The sequence below is a fragment of the Sceloporus occidentalis genome, unplaced genomic scaffold, assembly GCF_023333645.1.
Source record: "Sceloporus occidentalis isolate IW3139 unplaced genomic scaffold, rSceOcc1.0.p SCAF_440, whole genome shotgun sequence".
NCBI classification, from domain to species: domain Eukaryota; kingdom Metazoa; phylum Chordata; class Lepidosauria; order Squamata; family Phrynosomatidae; genus Sceloporus; species Sceloporus occidentalis.
In genome coordinates, this window is record NW_028317420.1 from 203,272 (window position 1) to 216,810 (window position 13,539).

At 44.3% G+C, this 13,539-nt stretch overlaps 28 non-coding genes across 28 annotated transcripts; 7 read left to right on the plus strand and 21 right to left on the minus strand.

The window, feature by feature from the left end:
* Positions 1-913: 913 nt before the first annotated feature.
* Positions 914-987, minus strand: TRNAI-AAU (transfer RNA isoleucine (anticodon AAU)). The gene has a single exon. It is a non-coding gene; the product is annotated as a tRNA-Ile (tRNA).
* Positions 988-1,087: 100 nt separating this feature from the next.
* Positions 1,088-1,160, minus strand: TRNAM-CAU (transfer RNA methionine (anticodon CAU)). Its single transcript has one exon. It is a non-coding gene; the product is annotated as a tRNA-Met (tRNA).
* A 140-nt stretch (positions 1,161-1,300) lies between these two features.
* TRNAG-GCC (transfer RNA glycine (anticodon GCC)) lies at positions 1,301-1,371 on the minus strand. The gene has a single exon. It is a non-coding gene; the product is annotated as a tRNA-Gly (tRNA).
* Positions 1,372-1,679: 308 nt separating this feature from the next.
* Positions 1,680-1,752, plus strand: TRNAK-UUU (transfer RNA lysine (anticodon UUU)). The gene has a single exon. It is a non-coding gene; the product is annotated as a tRNA-Lys (tRNA).
* Positions 1,753-3,240: 1,488 nt separating this feature from the next.
* TRNAI-AAU (transfer RNA isoleucine (anticodon AAU)) lies at positions 3,241-3,314 on the minus strand. Its single transcript has one exon. It is a non-coding gene; the product is annotated as a tRNA-Ile (tRNA).
* A 100-nt stretch (positions 3,315-3,414) lies between these two features.
* Positions 3,415-3,487, minus strand: TRNAM-CAU (transfer RNA methionine (anticodon CAU)). The gene has a single exon. It is a non-coding gene; the product is annotated as a tRNA-Met (tRNA).
* A 140-nt stretch (positions 3,488-3,627) lies between these two features.
* TRNAG-GCC (transfer RNA glycine (anticodon GCC)) lies at positions 3,628-3,698 on the minus strand. Its single transcript has one exon. It is a non-coding gene; the product is annotated as a tRNA-Gly (tRNA).
* A 308-nt stretch (positions 3,699-4,006) lies between these two features.
* TRNAK-UUU (transfer RNA lysine (anticodon UUU)) lies at positions 4,007-4,079 on the plus strand. Its single transcript has one exon. It is a non-coding gene; the product is annotated as a tRNA-Lys (tRNA).
* Positions 4,080-4,899: 820 nt separating this feature from the next.
* TRNAI-AAU (transfer RNA isoleucine (anticodon AAU)) lies at positions 4,900-4,973 on the minus strand. Its single transcript has one exon. It is a non-coding gene; the product is annotated as a tRNA-Ile (tRNA).
* A 100-nt stretch (positions 4,974-5,073) lies between these two features.
* TRNAM-CAU (transfer RNA methionine (anticodon CAU)) lies at positions 5,074-5,146 on the minus strand. The gene has a single exon. It is a non-coding gene; the product is annotated as a tRNA-Met (tRNA).
* Positions 5,147-5,286: 140 nt separating this feature from the next.
* On the minus strand, positions 5,287-5,357 carry TRNAG-GCC (transfer RNA glycine (anticodon GCC)). Its single transcript has one exon. It is a non-coding gene; the product is annotated as a tRNA-Gly (tRNA).
* A 308-nt stretch (positions 5,358-5,665) lies between these two features.
* Positions 5,666-5,738, plus strand: TRNAK-UUU (transfer RNA lysine (anticodon UUU)). The gene has a single exon. It is a non-coding gene; the product is annotated as a tRNA-Lys (tRNA).
* Positions 5,739-6,892: 1,154 nt separating this feature from the next.
* Positions 6,893-6,966, minus strand: TRNAI-AAU (transfer RNA isoleucine (anticodon AAU)). Its single transcript has one exon. It is a non-coding gene; the product is annotated as a tRNA-Ile (tRNA).
* Positions 6,967-7,066: 100 nt separating this feature from the next.
* On the minus strand, positions 7,067-7,139 carry TRNAM-CAU (transfer RNA methionine (anticodon CAU)). Its single transcript has one exon. It is a non-coding gene; the product is annotated as a tRNA-Met (tRNA).
* A 140-nt stretch (positions 7,140-7,279) lies between these two features.
* On the minus strand, positions 7,280-7,350 carry TRNAG-GCC (transfer RNA glycine (anticodon GCC)). The gene has a single exon. It is a non-coding gene; the product is annotated as a tRNA-Gly (tRNA).
* A 308-nt stretch (positions 7,351-7,658) lies between these two features.
* Positions 7,659-7,731, plus strand: TRNAK-UUU (transfer RNA lysine (anticodon UUU)). The gene has a single exon. It is a non-coding gene; the product is annotated as a tRNA-Lys (tRNA).
* An 820-nt stretch (positions 7,732-8,551) lies between these two features.
* Positions 8,552-8,625, minus strand: TRNAI-AAU (transfer RNA isoleucine (anticodon AAU)). Its single transcript has one exon. It is a non-coding gene; the product is annotated as a tRNA-Ile (tRNA).
* A 100-nt stretch (positions 8,626-8,725) lies between these two features.
* Positions 8,726-8,798, minus strand: TRNAM-CAU (transfer RNA methionine (anticodon CAU)). The gene has a single exon. It is a non-coding gene; the product is annotated as a tRNA-Met (tRNA).
* Positions 8,799-8,938: 140 nt separating this feature from the next.
* TRNAG-GCC (transfer RNA glycine (anticodon GCC)) lies at positions 8,939-9,009 on the minus strand. The gene has a single exon. It is a non-coding gene; the product is annotated as a tRNA-Gly (tRNA).
* A 308-nt stretch (positions 9,010-9,317) lies between these two features.
* On the plus strand, positions 9,318-9,390 carry TRNAK-UUU (transfer RNA lysine (anticodon UUU)). The gene has a single exon. It is a non-coding gene; the product is annotated as a tRNA-Lys (tRNA).
* Positions 9,391-10,210: 820 nt separating this feature from the next.
* TRNAI-AAU (transfer RNA isoleucine (anticodon AAU)) lies at positions 10,211-10,284 on the minus strand. The gene has a single exon. It is a non-coding gene; the product is annotated as a tRNA-Ile (tRNA).
* Positions 10,285-10,384: 100 nt separating this feature from the next.
* On the minus strand, positions 10,385-10,457 carry TRNAM-CAU (transfer RNA methionine (anticodon CAU)). Its single transcript has one exon. It is a non-coding gene; the product is annotated as a tRNA-Met (tRNA).
* Positions 10,458-10,597: 140 nt separating this feature from the next.
* TRNAG-GCC (transfer RNA glycine (anticodon GCC)) lies at positions 10,598-10,668 on the minus strand. Its single transcript has one exon. It is a non-coding gene; the product is annotated as a tRNA-Gly (tRNA).
* Positions 10,669-10,976: 308 nt separating this feature from the next.
* TRNAK-UUU (transfer RNA lysine (anticodon UUU)) lies at positions 10,977-11,049 on the plus strand. Its single transcript has one exon. It is a non-coding gene; the product is annotated as a tRNA-Lys (tRNA).
* Positions 11,050-12,203: 1,154 nt separating this feature from the next.
* TRNAI-AAU (transfer RNA isoleucine (anticodon AAU)) lies at positions 12,204-12,277 on the minus strand. The gene has a single exon. It is a non-coding gene; the product is annotated as a tRNA-Ile (tRNA).
* Positions 12,278-12,377: 100 nt separating this feature from the next.
* TRNAM-CAU (transfer RNA methionine (anticodon CAU)) lies at positions 12,378-12,450 on the minus strand. The gene has a single exon. It is a non-coding gene; the product is annotated as a tRNA-Met (tRNA).
* Positions 12,451-12,590: 140 nt separating this feature from the next.
* On the minus strand, positions 12,591-12,661 carry TRNAG-GCC (transfer RNA glycine (anticodon GCC)). Its single transcript has one exon. It is a non-coding gene; the product is annotated as a tRNA-Gly (tRNA).
* A 308-nt stretch (positions 12,662-12,969) lies between these two features.
* On the plus strand, positions 12,970-13,042 carry TRNAK-UUU (transfer RNA lysine (anticodon UUU)). Its single transcript has one exon. It is a non-coding gene; the product is annotated as a tRNA-Lys (tRNA).
* The last annotated feature ends 497 nt before the right edge of the window (positions 13,043-13,539 follow it).

The following is a 13,539-nucleotide window of genomic DNA, read 5'->3' on the forward strand; positions in this document are numbered from 1 at the left end:
TTTGAAGGACATTGAATGTTTAAAGAGAACCCACCGTTAATGCCTCCTGTATTCACGAAATACAGGAACAGGTTTCAAGTCCCTGTTCGGGCGCTACTCACTTTATTATGCTAAAACCATGAGTTCATCGCTGTACAATGAACATTGGAAAGCTTTACTTGACTCAAAAGATAGTAGATAAGCGGGACGGCTTCCCTGCAAATGTTTTAGATATGCCGAATGGTTCTTACCTGCCAAAAAATGTCTCCTGTATCTATGTGTAAAGAAACAAGATCATTTATAATGTCACCCCCTTTTCTTTCTAGACCTTAGACCAATGGTGCACACACCAGAGTTTGAAGGACATTGAATGTTTAAAGAGAACCCACCGTTAATGCCTCCTGTATTCACGAAATACAGGAACAGGTTTCAAGTCCCTGTTCGGGCGCTACTCACTTTATTATGCTAAAACCATGAGTTCATCGCTGTACAATGAACATTGGAAAGCTTTACTTGACTCAAAAGATAGTAGATAAGCGGGACGGCTTCCCTGCAAATGTTTTAGATATGCCGAATGGTTCTTACCTGCCAAAAAATGTCTCCTGTATCTATGTGTAAAGAAACAAGATCATTTATAATGTCACCCCCTTTTCTTTCTAGACCTTAGACCAATGGTGCACACACCAGAGTTTGAAGGACATTGAATGTTTAAAGAGAATCCACCGTTAATGCCTCCTGTATTCACGAAAACAAATAACATACGTGCAGAAGAATCGAGACACCGCCGCCTCTAAACAGAAGCCAGCAATCCGTGGATGTATGGTAATGCATAGATGTCCAGACATTTCCTGAATAACTGATATAGTTGTATCTATACAAAGCATCATGCAAATAAGGAAGTCATTTCATTTGCAGAAACATAGGCAAAACAGCATGGCCCGTACGGGGATCGAACCCGCGACCTTGGCGTTATTAGCACCACGCTCTAACCAACTGAGCTAACCGGCCGCGGCGGCTGGCTTGGTGATACAGAGGACCGTGGAAAACACTCTATAGTAAATGAACGTTTAGCATCACCTATCAACAGTCTCAAGCTGTAAAAGAAGCATGCCCTGTATGAGGATCGAACTCACGACCTTCAGATTATGAGACTGACGCGCTACCTACTGCGCTAACAAGGCAAACGCTACCGGGTGCTGCTTGTTGAAGCTCTTCATACGTAATGCGTTGCAACATAGTCAAGGACAAATTTCCTTCATAATTATAAAGGCATCTCGCTTTTCCAGGGACCTGTTTTACCAACGCTCTAAAAAAAGTTGTTTGCATTGGCCGGGAATCGAACCCGGGCCTCCCGCGTGGCAGGCGAAAATTCTACCACTGAACCACCAATGCATCTGCAACGGCCGACTTAAAAATCCATAGAGATTCGAGTGGTGGGAATGAAGATTTCTCCCCCTGAACAGAAAGTTATGGAAGCGGTGGTTGGGGGATCACTCAGTTAGTTGCTTATACGTGTAGCTGTAAATGAAGCATGCCCTGTGTGAGGACCTGACTCTCGACCTTCAGATTATGAGACCGACATTGTGGAAATGGTTGTCAACCAGAAACTCAAGGTGTCCTAGATGTAATGTAAGTGCACGTGGACAAACTCTGTGACTGATAGCCAGCTTCAGGTCTGGCCCAAGGCCCATGCCCAGCGAGCCTGGGTAGCTCAGTCGGTAGAGCATCAGACTTTTAATCTGAGGGTCCAGGGTTCAAGTCCCTGTTCGGGCGCTGCTCGCTTTGTTATGCTGAAACCATGAGTTCATCGCTGTACAATGAACATTGGAAAGCTTTACTTGACTCAAAAGATAGTAGATAAGCGGGACGGCTTCCCTGCAAATGTTTTAGATATGCCGAATGGTTCTTACCTGCCAAAAAATGTCTCCTGTATCTATGTGTAAAGAAACAAGATCATTTATAATGTCACCCCCTTTTCTTTCTAGACCTTAGACCAATGGTGCACACACCAGAGTTTGAAGGACATTGAATGTTTAAAGAGAACCCACCGTTAATGCCTCCTGTATTCACGAAATACAGGAACAGGTTTCAAGTCCCTGTTCGGGCGCTACTCACTTTATTATGTTAAAACCATGAGTTCATCGCTGTACAATGAACATTGGAAAGCTTTACTTGACTCAAAAGATAGTAGATAAGCGGGACGGCTTCCCTGCAAATGTTTTAGATATGCCGAATGGTTCTTACCTGCCAAAAAATGTCTCCTGTATCTATGTGTAAAGAAACAAGATCATTTATAATGTCACCCCCTTTTCTTTCTAGACCTTAGACCAATGGTGCACACACCAGAGTTTGAAGGACATTGAATGTTTAAAGAGAACCCACCGTTAATGCCTCCTGTATTCACGAAATACAGGAACAGGTTTCAAGTCCCTGTTCGGGCGCTACTCACTTTGTTATGCTGAAACCATGAGTTCATCGCTGTACAATGAACATTGGAAAGCTTTACTTGACTCAAAAGATAGTAGATAAGCGGGACGGCTTCCCTGCAAATGTTTTAGATATGCCGAATGGTTCTTACCTGCCAAAAAATGTCTCCTGTATCTATGTGTAAAGAAACAAGATCATTTATAATGTCACCCCCTTTTCTTTCTAGACCTTAGACCAATGGTGCACACACCAGAGTTTGAAGGACATTGAATGTTTAAAGAGAACCCACCGTTAATGCCTCCTGTATTCACGAAATACAGGAACAGGTTTCAAGTCCCTGTTCGGGCGCTACTCACTTTATTATGCTAAAACCATGAGTTCATCGCTGTACAATGAACATTGGAAAGCTTTACTTGACTCAAAAGATAGTAGATAAGCGGGACGGCTTCCCTGCAAATGTTTTAGATATGCCGAATGGTTCTTACCTGCCAAAAAATGTCTCCTGTATCTATGTGTAAAGAAACAAGATCATTTATAATGTCACCCCCTTTTCTTTCTAGACCTTAGACCAATGGTGCACACACCAGAGTTTGAAGGACATTGAATGTTTAAAGAGAATCCACCGTTAATGCCTCCTGTATTCACGAAAACAAATAACATACGTGCAGAAGAATCGAGACACCGCCGCCTCTAAACAGAAGCCAGCAATCCGTGGATGTATGGTAATGCATAGATGTCCAGACATTTCCTGAATAACTGATATAGTTGTATCTATACAAAGCATCATGCAAATAAGGAAGTCATTTCATTTGCAGAAACATAGGCAAAACAGCATGGCCCGTACGGGGATCGAACCCGCGACCTTGGCGTTATTAGCACCACGCTCTAACCAACTGAGCTAACCGGCCGCGGCGGCTGGCTTGGTGATACAGAGGACCGTGGAAAACACTCTATAGTAAATGAACGTTTAGCATCACCTATCAACAGTCTCAAGCTGTAAAAGAAGCATGCCCTGTATGAGGATCGAACTCACGACCTTCAGATTATGAGACTGACGCGCTACCTACTGCGCTAACAAGGCAAACGCTACCGGGTGCTGCTTGTTGAAGCTCTTCATACGTAATGCGTTGCAACATAGTCAAGGACAAATTTCCTTCATAATTATAAAGGCATCTCGCTTTTCCAGGGACCTGTTTTACCAACGCTCTAAAAAAAGTTGTTTGCATTGGCCGGGAATCGAACCCGGGCCTCCCGCGTGGCAGGCGAAAATTCTACCACTGAACCACCAATGCATCTGCAACGGCCGACCTAAAAATCCATAGAGATTCGAGTGGTGGGAATGAAGATTTCTCCCCCTGAACAGAAAGTTATGGAAGCGGTGGTTGGGGGATCACTCAGTTAGTTGCTTATACGTGTAGCTGTAAATGAAGCATGCCCTGTGTGAGGACCTGACTCTCGACCTTCAGATTATGAGACCGACATTGTGGAAATGGTTGTCAACCAGAAACTCAAGGTGTCCTAGATGTAATGTAAGTGCACGTGGACAAACTCTGTGACTGATAGCCAGCTTCAGGTCTGGCCCAATGCCCATGCCCAGCGAGCCTGGGTAGCTCAGTCGGTAGAGCATCAGACTTTTAATCTGAGGGTCCAGGGTTCAAGTCCCTGTTCGGGCACTGCTCGCTTTGATATGCTGAAACCATGAGTTCATCGCTGTACAATGAACATTGGAAAGCTTTACTTGACTCAAAAGATAGTAGATAAGCGGGACGGCTTCCCTGCAAATGTTTTAGATATGCCGAATGGTTCTTACCTGCCAAAAAATGTCTCCTGTATCTATGTGTAAAGAAACAAGATCATTTATAATGTCACCCCCTTTTCTTTCTAGACCTTAGACCAATGGTGCACACACCAGAGTTTGAAGGACATTGAATGTTTAAAGAGAACCCACCGTTAATGCCTCCTGTATTCACGAAATACAGGAACAGGTTTCAAGTCCCTGTTCGGGCGCTACTCACTTTATTATGCTAAAACCATGAGTTCATCGCTGTACAATGAACATTGGAAAGCTTTACTTGACTCAAAAGATAGTAGATAAGCGGGACGGCTTCCCTGCAAATGTTTTAGATATGCCGAATGGTTCTTACCTGCCAAAAAATGTCTCCTGTATCTATGTGTAAAGAAACAAGATCATTTATAATGTCACCCCCTTTTCTTTCTAGACCTTAGACCAATGGTGCACACACCAGAGTTTGAAGGACATTGAATGTTTAAAGAGAATCCACCGTTAATGCCTCCTGTATTCACGAAAACAAATAACATACGTGCAGAAGAATCGAGACACCGCCGCCTCTAAACAGAAGCCAGCAATCCGTGGATGTATGGTAATGCATAGATGTCCAGACATTTCCTGAATAACTGATATAGTTGTATCTATACAAAGCATCATGCAAATAAGGAAGTCATTTCATTTGCAGAAACATAGGCAAAACAGCATGGCCCGTACGGGGATCGAACCCGCGACCTTGGCGTTATTAGCACCACGCTCTAACCAACTGAGCTAACCAGCCGCGGTGGCTGGCTTGGTGATACAGAGGACCGTGGAAAACACTCTATAGTAAATGAACGTTTAGCATCACCTATCAACAGTCTCAAGCTGTAAAAGAAGCATGCCCTGTATGAGGATCGAACTCACGACCTTCAGATTATGAGACTGACGCGCTACCTACTGCGCTAACAAGGCAAACGCTACCGGGTGCTGCTTGTGGAAGCTCTTCATACGTAATGCGTTGCAACATAGTCAAGGACAAATTTCCTTCATAATTATAAAGGCATCTCGCTTTTCCAGGGACCTGTTTTACCAACGCTCTAAAAAAAGTTGTTTGCATTGGCCGGGAATCGAACCCGGGCCTCCCGCGTGGCAGGCGAAAATTCTACCACTGAACCACCAATGCATCTGCAACGGCCGACTTAAAAATCCATAGAGATTCGAGTGGTGGGAATGAAGATTTCTCCCCCTGAACAGAAAGTTATGGAAGCGGTGGTTGGGGGATCACTCAGTTAGTTGCTTATACGTGTAGCTGTAAATGAAGCATGCCCTGTGTGAGGACCTGACTCTCGACCTTCAGATTATGAGACCGACATTGTGGAAATGGTTGTCAACCAGAAACTCAAGGTGTCCTAGATGTAATGTAAGTGCACGTGGACAAACTCTGTGACTGATAGCCAGCTTCAGGTCTGGCCCAAGGCCCATGCCCAGCGAGCCTGGGTAGCTCAGTCGGTAGAGCATCAGACTTTTAATCTGAGGGTCCAGGGTTCAAGTCCCTGTTCGGGCGCTGCTCGCTTTGATATGCTGAAACCATGAGTTCATCGCTGTACAATGAACATTGGAAAGCTTTACTTGACTCAAAAGATAGTAGATAAGCGGGACGGCTTCCCTGCAAATGTTTTAGATATGCCGAATGGTTCTTACCTGCCAAAAAATGTCTCCTGTATCTATGTGTAAAGAAACAAGATCATTTATAATGTCACCCCCTTTTCTTTCTAGACCTTAGACCAATGGTGCACACACCAGAGTTTGAAGGACATTGAATGTTTAAAGAGAACCCACCGTTAATGCCTCCTGTATTCACGAAATACAGGAACAGGTTTCAAGTCCCTGTTCGGGCGCTACTCACTTTGTTATGCTGAAACCATGAGTTCATCGCTGTACAATGAACATTGGAAAGCTTTACTTGACTCAAAAGATAGTAGATAAGCGGGACGGCTTCCCTGCAAATGTTTTAGATATGCCGAATGGTTCTTACCTGCCAAAAAATGTCTCCTGTATCTATGTGTAAAGAAACAAGATCATTTATAATGTCACCCCCTTTTCTTTCTAGACCTTAGACCAATGGTGCACACACCAGAGTTTGAAGGACATTGAATGTTTAAAGAGAACCCACCGTTAATGCCTCCTGTATTCACGAAATACAGGAACAGGTTTCAAGTCCCTGTTCGGGCGCTACTCACTTTATTATGCTAAAACCATGAGTTCATCGCTGTACAATGAACATTGGAAAGCTTTACTTGACTCAAAAGATAGTAGATAAGCGGGACGGCTTCCCTGCAAATGTTTTAGATATGCCGAATGGTTCTTACCTGCCAAAAAATGTCTCCTGTATCTATGTGTAAAGAAACAAGATCATTTATAATGTCACCCCCTTTTCTTTCTAGACCTTAGACCAATGGTGCACACACCAGAGTTTGAAGGACATTGAATGTTTAAAGAGAATCCACCGTTAATGCCTCCTGTATTCACGAAAACAAATAACATACGTGCAGAAGAATCGAGACACCGCCGCCTCTAAACAGAAGCCAGCAATCCGTGGATGTATGGTAATGCATAGATGTCCAGACATTTCCTGAATAACTGATATAGTTGTATCTATACAAAGCATCATGCAAATAAGGAAGTCATTTCATTTGCAGAAACATAGGCAAAACAGCATGGCCCGTACGGGGATCGAACCCGCGACCTTGGCGTTATTAGCACCACGCTCTAACCAACTGAGCTAACCGGCCGCGGCGGCTGGCTTGGTGATACAGAGGACCGTGGAAAACACTCTATAGTAAATGAACGTTTAGCATCACCTATCAACAGTCTCAAGCTGTAAAAGAAGCATGCCCTGTATGAGGATCGAACTCACGACCTTCAGATTATGAGACTGACGCGCTACCTACTGCGCTAACAAGGCAAACGCTACCGGGTGCTGCTTGTTGAAGCTCTTCATACGTAATGCGTTGCAACATAGTCAAGGACAAATTTCCTTCATAATTATAAAGGCATCTCGCTTTTCCAGGGACCTGTTTTACCAACGCTCTAAAAAAAGTTGTTTGCATTGGCCGGGAATCGAACCCGGGCCTCCCGCGTGGCAGGCGAAAATTCTACCACTGAACCACCAATGCATCTGCAACGGCCGACCTAAAAATCCATAGAGATTCGAGTGGTGGGAATGAAGATTTCTCCCCCTGAACAGAAAGTTATGGAAGCGGTGGTTGGGGGATCACTCAGTTAGTTGCTTATACGTGTAGCTGTAAATGAAGCATGCCCTGTGTGAGGACCTGACTCTCGACCTTCAGATTATGAGACCGACATTGTGGAAATGGTTGTCAACCAGAAACTCAAGGTGTCCTAGATGTAATGTAAGTGCACGTGGACAAACTCTGTGACTGATAGCCAGCTTCAGGTCTGGCCCAATGCCCATGCCCAGCGAGCCTGGGTAGCTCAGTCGGTAGAGCATCAGACTTTTAATCTGAGGGTCCAGGGTTCAAGTCCCTGTTCGGGCACTGCTCGCTTTGATATGCTGAAACCATGAGTTCATCGCTGTACAATGAACATTGGAAAGCTTTACTTGACTCAAAAGATAGTAGATAAGCGGGACGGCTTCCCTGCAAATGTTTTAGATATGCCGAATGGTTCTTACCTGCCAAAAAATGTCTCCTGTATCTATGTGTAAAGAAACAAGATCATTTATAATGTCACCCCCTTTTCTTTCTAGACCTTAGACCAATGGTGCACACACCAGAGTTTGAAGGACATTGAATGTTTAAAGAGAACCCACCGTTAATGCCTCCTGTATTCACGAAATACAGGAACAGGTTTCAAGTCCCTGTTCGGGCGCTACTCACTTTATTATGCTAAAACCATGAGTTCATCGCTGTACAATGAACATTGGAAAGCTTTACTTGACTCAAAAGATAGTAGATAAGCGGGACGGCTTCCCTGCAAATGTTTTAGATATGCCGAATGGTTCTTACCTGCCAAAAAATGTCTCCTGTATCTATGTGTAAAGAAACAAGATCATTTATAATGTCACCCCCTTTTCTTTCTAGACCTTAGACCAATGGTGCACACACCAGAGTTTGAAGGACATTGAATGTTTAAAGAGAATCCACCGTTAATGCCTCCTGTATTCACGAAAACAAATAACATACGTGCAGAAGAATCGAGACACCGCCGCCTCTAAACAGAAGCCAGCAATCCGTGGATGTATGGTAATGCATAGATGTCCAGACATTTCCTGAATAACTGATATAGTTGTATCTATACAAAGCATCATGCAAATAAGGAAGTCATTTCATTTGCAGAAACATAGGCAAAACAGCATGGCCCGTACGGGGATCGAACCCGCGACCTTGGCGTTATTCGCACCACGCTCTAACCAACTGAGCTAACCAGCCGCGGTGGCTGGCTTGGTGATACAGAGGACCGTGGAAAACACTCTATAGTAAATGAACGTTTAGCATCACCTATCAACAGTCTCAAGCTGTAAAAGAAGCATGCCCTGTATGAGGATCGAACTCACGACCTTCAGATTATGAGACTGACGCGCTACCTACTGCGCTAACAAGGCAAACGCTACCGGGTGCTGCTTGTGGAAGCTCTTCATACGTAATGCGTTGCAACATAGTCAAGGACAAATTTCCTTCATAATTATAAAGGCATCTCGCTTTTCCAGGGACCTGTTTTACCAACGCTCTAAAAAAAGTTGTTTGCATTGGCCGGGAATCGAACCCGGGCCTCCCGCGTGGCAGGCGAAAATTCTACCACTGAACCACCAATGCATCTGCAACGGCCGACTTAAAAATCCATAGAGATTCGAGTGGTGGGAATGAAGATTTCTCCCCCTGAACAGAAAGTTATGGAAGCGGTGGTTGGGGGATCACTCAGTTAGTTGCTTATACGTGTAGCTGTAAATGAAGCATGCCCTGTGTGAGGACCTGACTCTCGACCTTCAGATTATGAGACCGACATTGTGGAAATGGTTGTCAACCAGAAACTCAAGGTGTCCTAGATGTAATGTAAGTGCACGTGGACAAACTCTGTGACTGATAGCCAGCTTCAGGTCTGGCCCAAGGCCCATGCCCAGCGAGCCTGGGTAGCTCAGTCGGTAGAGCATCAGACTTTTAATCTGAGGGTCCAGGGTTCAAGTCCCTGTTTGGGCGCTGCTCGCTTTGATATGCTGAAACCATGAGTTCATCGCTGTACAATGAACATTGGAAAGCTTTACTTGACTCAAAAGATAGTAGATAAGCGGGACGGCTTCCCTGCAAATGTTTTAGATATGCCGAATGGTTCTTACCTGCCAAAAAATGTCTCCTGTATCTATGTGTAAAGAAACAAGATCATTTATAATGTCACCCCCTTTTCTTTCTAGACCTTAGACCAATGGTGCACACACCAGAGTTTGAAGGACATTGAATGTTTAAAGAGAACCCACCGTTAATGCCTCCTGTATTCACGAAATACAGGAACAGGTTTCAAGTCCCTGTTCGGGCGCTACTCACTTTATTATGCTAAAACCATGAGTTCATCGCTGTACAATGAACATTGGAAAGCTTTACTTGACTCAAAAGATAGTAGATAAGCGGGACGGCTTCCCTGCAAATGTTTTAGATATGCCGAATGGTTCTTACCTGCCAAAAAATGTCTCCTGTATCTATGTGTAAAGAAACAAGATCATTTATAATGTCACCCCCTTTTCTTTCTAGACCTTAGACCAATGGTGCACACACCAGAGTTTGAAGGACATTGAATGTTTAAAGAGAATCCACCGTTAATGCCTCCTGTATTCACGAAAACAAATAACATACGTGCAGAAGAATCGAGACACCGCCGCCTCTAAACAGAAGCCAGCAATCCGTGGATGTATGGTAATGCATAGATGTCCAGACATTTCCTGAATAACTGATATAGTTGTATCTATACAAAGCATCATGCAAATAAGGAAGTCATTTCATTTGCAGAAACATAGGCAAAACAGCATGGCCCGTACGGGGATCGAACCCGCGACCTTGGCGTTATTAGCACCACGCTCTAACCAACTGAGCTAACCGGCCGCGGCGGCTGGCTTGGTGATACAGAGGACCGTGGAAAACACTCTATAGTAAATGAACGTTTAGCATCACCTATCAACAGTCTCAAGCTGTAAAAGAAGCATGCCCTGTATGAGGATCGAACTCACGACCTTCAGATTATGAGACTGACGCGCTACCTACTGCGCTAACAAGGCAAACGCTACCGGGTGCTGCTTGTTGAAGCTCTTCATACGTAATGCGTTGCAACATAGTCAAGGACAAATTTCCTTCATAATTATAAAGGCATCTCGCTTTTCCAGGGACCTGTTTTACCAACGCTCTAAAAAAAGTTGTTTGCATTGGCCGGGAATCGAACCCGGGCCTCCCGCGTGGCAGGCGAAAATTCTACCACTGAACCACCAATGCATCTGCAACGGCCGACCTAAAAATCCATAGAGATTCGAGTGGTGGGAATGAAGATTTCTCCCCCTGAACAGAAAGTTATGGAAGCGGTGGTTGGGGGATCACTCAGTTAGTTGCTTATACGTGTAGCTGTAAATGAAGCATGCCCTGTGTGAGGACCTGACTCTCGACCTTCAGATTATGAGACCGACATTGTGGAAATGGTTGTCAACCAGAAACTCAAGGTGTCCTAGATGTAATGTAAGTGCACGTGGACAAACTCTGTGACTGATAGCCAGCTTCAGGTCTGGCCCAAGGCCCATGCCCAGCGAGCCTGGGTAGCTCAGTCGGTAGAGCATCAGACTTTTAATCTGAGGGTCCTGGGTTCAAGTCCCTGTTCGGGCGCTGCTTGCTTTGTTATGCTGAAACCATGAGTTCATCGCTGTACAATGAACATTGGAAAGCTTTACTTGACTCAAAAGATAGTAGATAAGCGGGACGGCTTCCCTGCAAATGTTTTAGATATGCCGAATGGTTCTTACCTGCCAAAAAATGTCTCCTGTATCTATGTGTAAAGAAACAAGATCATTTATAATGTCACCCCCTTTTCTTTCTAGACCTTAGACCAATGGTGCACACACCAGAGTTTGAAGGACATTGAATGTTTAAAGAGAACCCACCGTTAATGCCTCCTGTATTCACGAAATACAGGAACAGGTTTCAAGTCCCTGTTCGGGCGCTACTCACTTTATTATGTTAAAACCATGAGTTCATCGCTGTACAATGAACATTGGAAAGCTTTACTTGACTCAAAAGATAGTAGATAAGCGGGACGGCTTCCCTGCAAATGTTTTAGATATGCCGAATGGTTCTTACCTGCCAAAAAATGTCTCCTGTATCTATGTGTAAAGAAACAAGATCATTTATAATGTCACCCCCTTTTCTTTCTAGACCTTAGACCAATGGTGCACACACCAGAGTTTGAAGGACATTGAATGTTTAAAGAGAACCCACCGTTAATGCCTCCTGTATTCACGAAATACAGGAACAGGTTTCAAGTCCCTGTTCGGGCGCTACTCACTTTATTATGCTAAAACCATGAGTTCATCGCTGTACAATGAACATTGGAAAGCTTTACTTGACTCAAAAGATAGTAGATAAGCGGGACGGCTTCCCTGCAAATGTTTTAGATATGCCGAATGGTTCTTACCTGCCAAAAAATGTCTCCTGTATCTATGTGTAAAGAAACAAGATCATTTATAATGTCACCCCCTTTTCTTTCTAGACCTTAGACCAATGGTGCACACACCAGAGTTTGAAGGACATTGAATGTTTAAAGAGAATCCACCGTTAATGCCTCCTGTATTCACGAAAACAAATAACATACGTGCAGAAGAATCGAGACACCGCCGCCTCTAAACAGAAGCCAGCAATCCGTGGATGTATGGTAATGCATAGATGTCCAGACATTTCCTGAATAACTGATATAGTTGTATCTATACAAAGCATCATGCAAATAAGGAAGTCATTTCATTTGCAGAAACATAGGCAAAACAGCATGGCCCGTACGGGGATCGAACCCGCGACCTTGGCGTTATTAGCACCACGCTCTAACCAACTGAGCTAACCGGCCGCGGCGGCTGGCTTGGTGATACAGAGGACCGTGGAAAACACTCTATAGTAAATGAACGTTTAGCATCACCTATCAACAGTCTCAAGCTGTAAAAGAAGCATGCCCTGTATGAGGATCGAACTCACGACCTTCAGATTATGAGACTGACGCGCTACCTACTGCGCTAACAAGGCAAACGCTACCGGGTGCTGCTTGTTGAAGCTCTTCATACGTAATGCGTTGCAACATAGTCAAGGACAAATTTCCTTCATAATTATAAAGGCATCTCGCTTTTCCAGGGACCTGTTTTACCAACGCTCTAAAAAAAGTTGTTTGCATTGGCCGGGAATCGAACCCGGGCCTCCCGCGTGGCAGGCGAAAATTCTACCACTGAACCACCAATGCATCTGCAACGGCCGACCTAAAAATCCATAGAGATTCGAGTGGTGGGAATGAAGATTTCTCCCCCTGAACAGAAAGTTATGGAAGCGGTGGTTGGGGGATCACTCAGTTAGTTGCTTATACGTGTAGCTGTAAATGAAGCATGCCCTGTGTGAGGACCTGACTCTCGACCTTCAGATTATGAGACCGACATTGTGGAAATGGTTGTCAACCAGAAACTCAAGGTGTCCTAGATGTAATGTAAGTGCACGTGGACAAACTCTGTGACTGATAGCCAGCTTCAGGTCTGGCCCAAGGCCCATGCCCAGCGAGCCTGGGTAGCTCAGTCGGTAGAGCATCAGACTTTTAATCTGAGGGTCCAGGGTTCAAGTCCCTGTTCGGGCACTGCTCACTTTGATATGCTGAAACCATGAGTTCATCACTGTACAATGAACATTGGAAAGCTTTACTTGACTCAAAAGATAGTAGATAAGCGGGACGGCTTCCCTGCAAATGTTTTAGATATGCCGAATGGTTCTTACCTGCCAAAAAATGTCTCCTGTATCTATGTGTAAAGAAACAAGATCATTTATAATGTCACCCCCTTTTCTTTCTAGACCTTAGACCAATGGTGCACACACCAGAGTTTGAAGGACATTGAATGTTTAAAGAGAACCCACCGTTAATGCCTCCTGTATTCACGAAATACAGGAACAGGTTTCAAGTCCCTGTTCGGGCGCTACTCACTTTATTATGCTAAAACCATGAGTTCATCGCTGTACAATGAACATTGGAAAGCTTTACTTGACTCAAAAGATAGTAGATAAGCGGGACGGCTTCCCTGCAAATGTTTTAGATATGCCGAATGGTTCTTACCTGCCAAAAAATGTCTCCTGTATCTA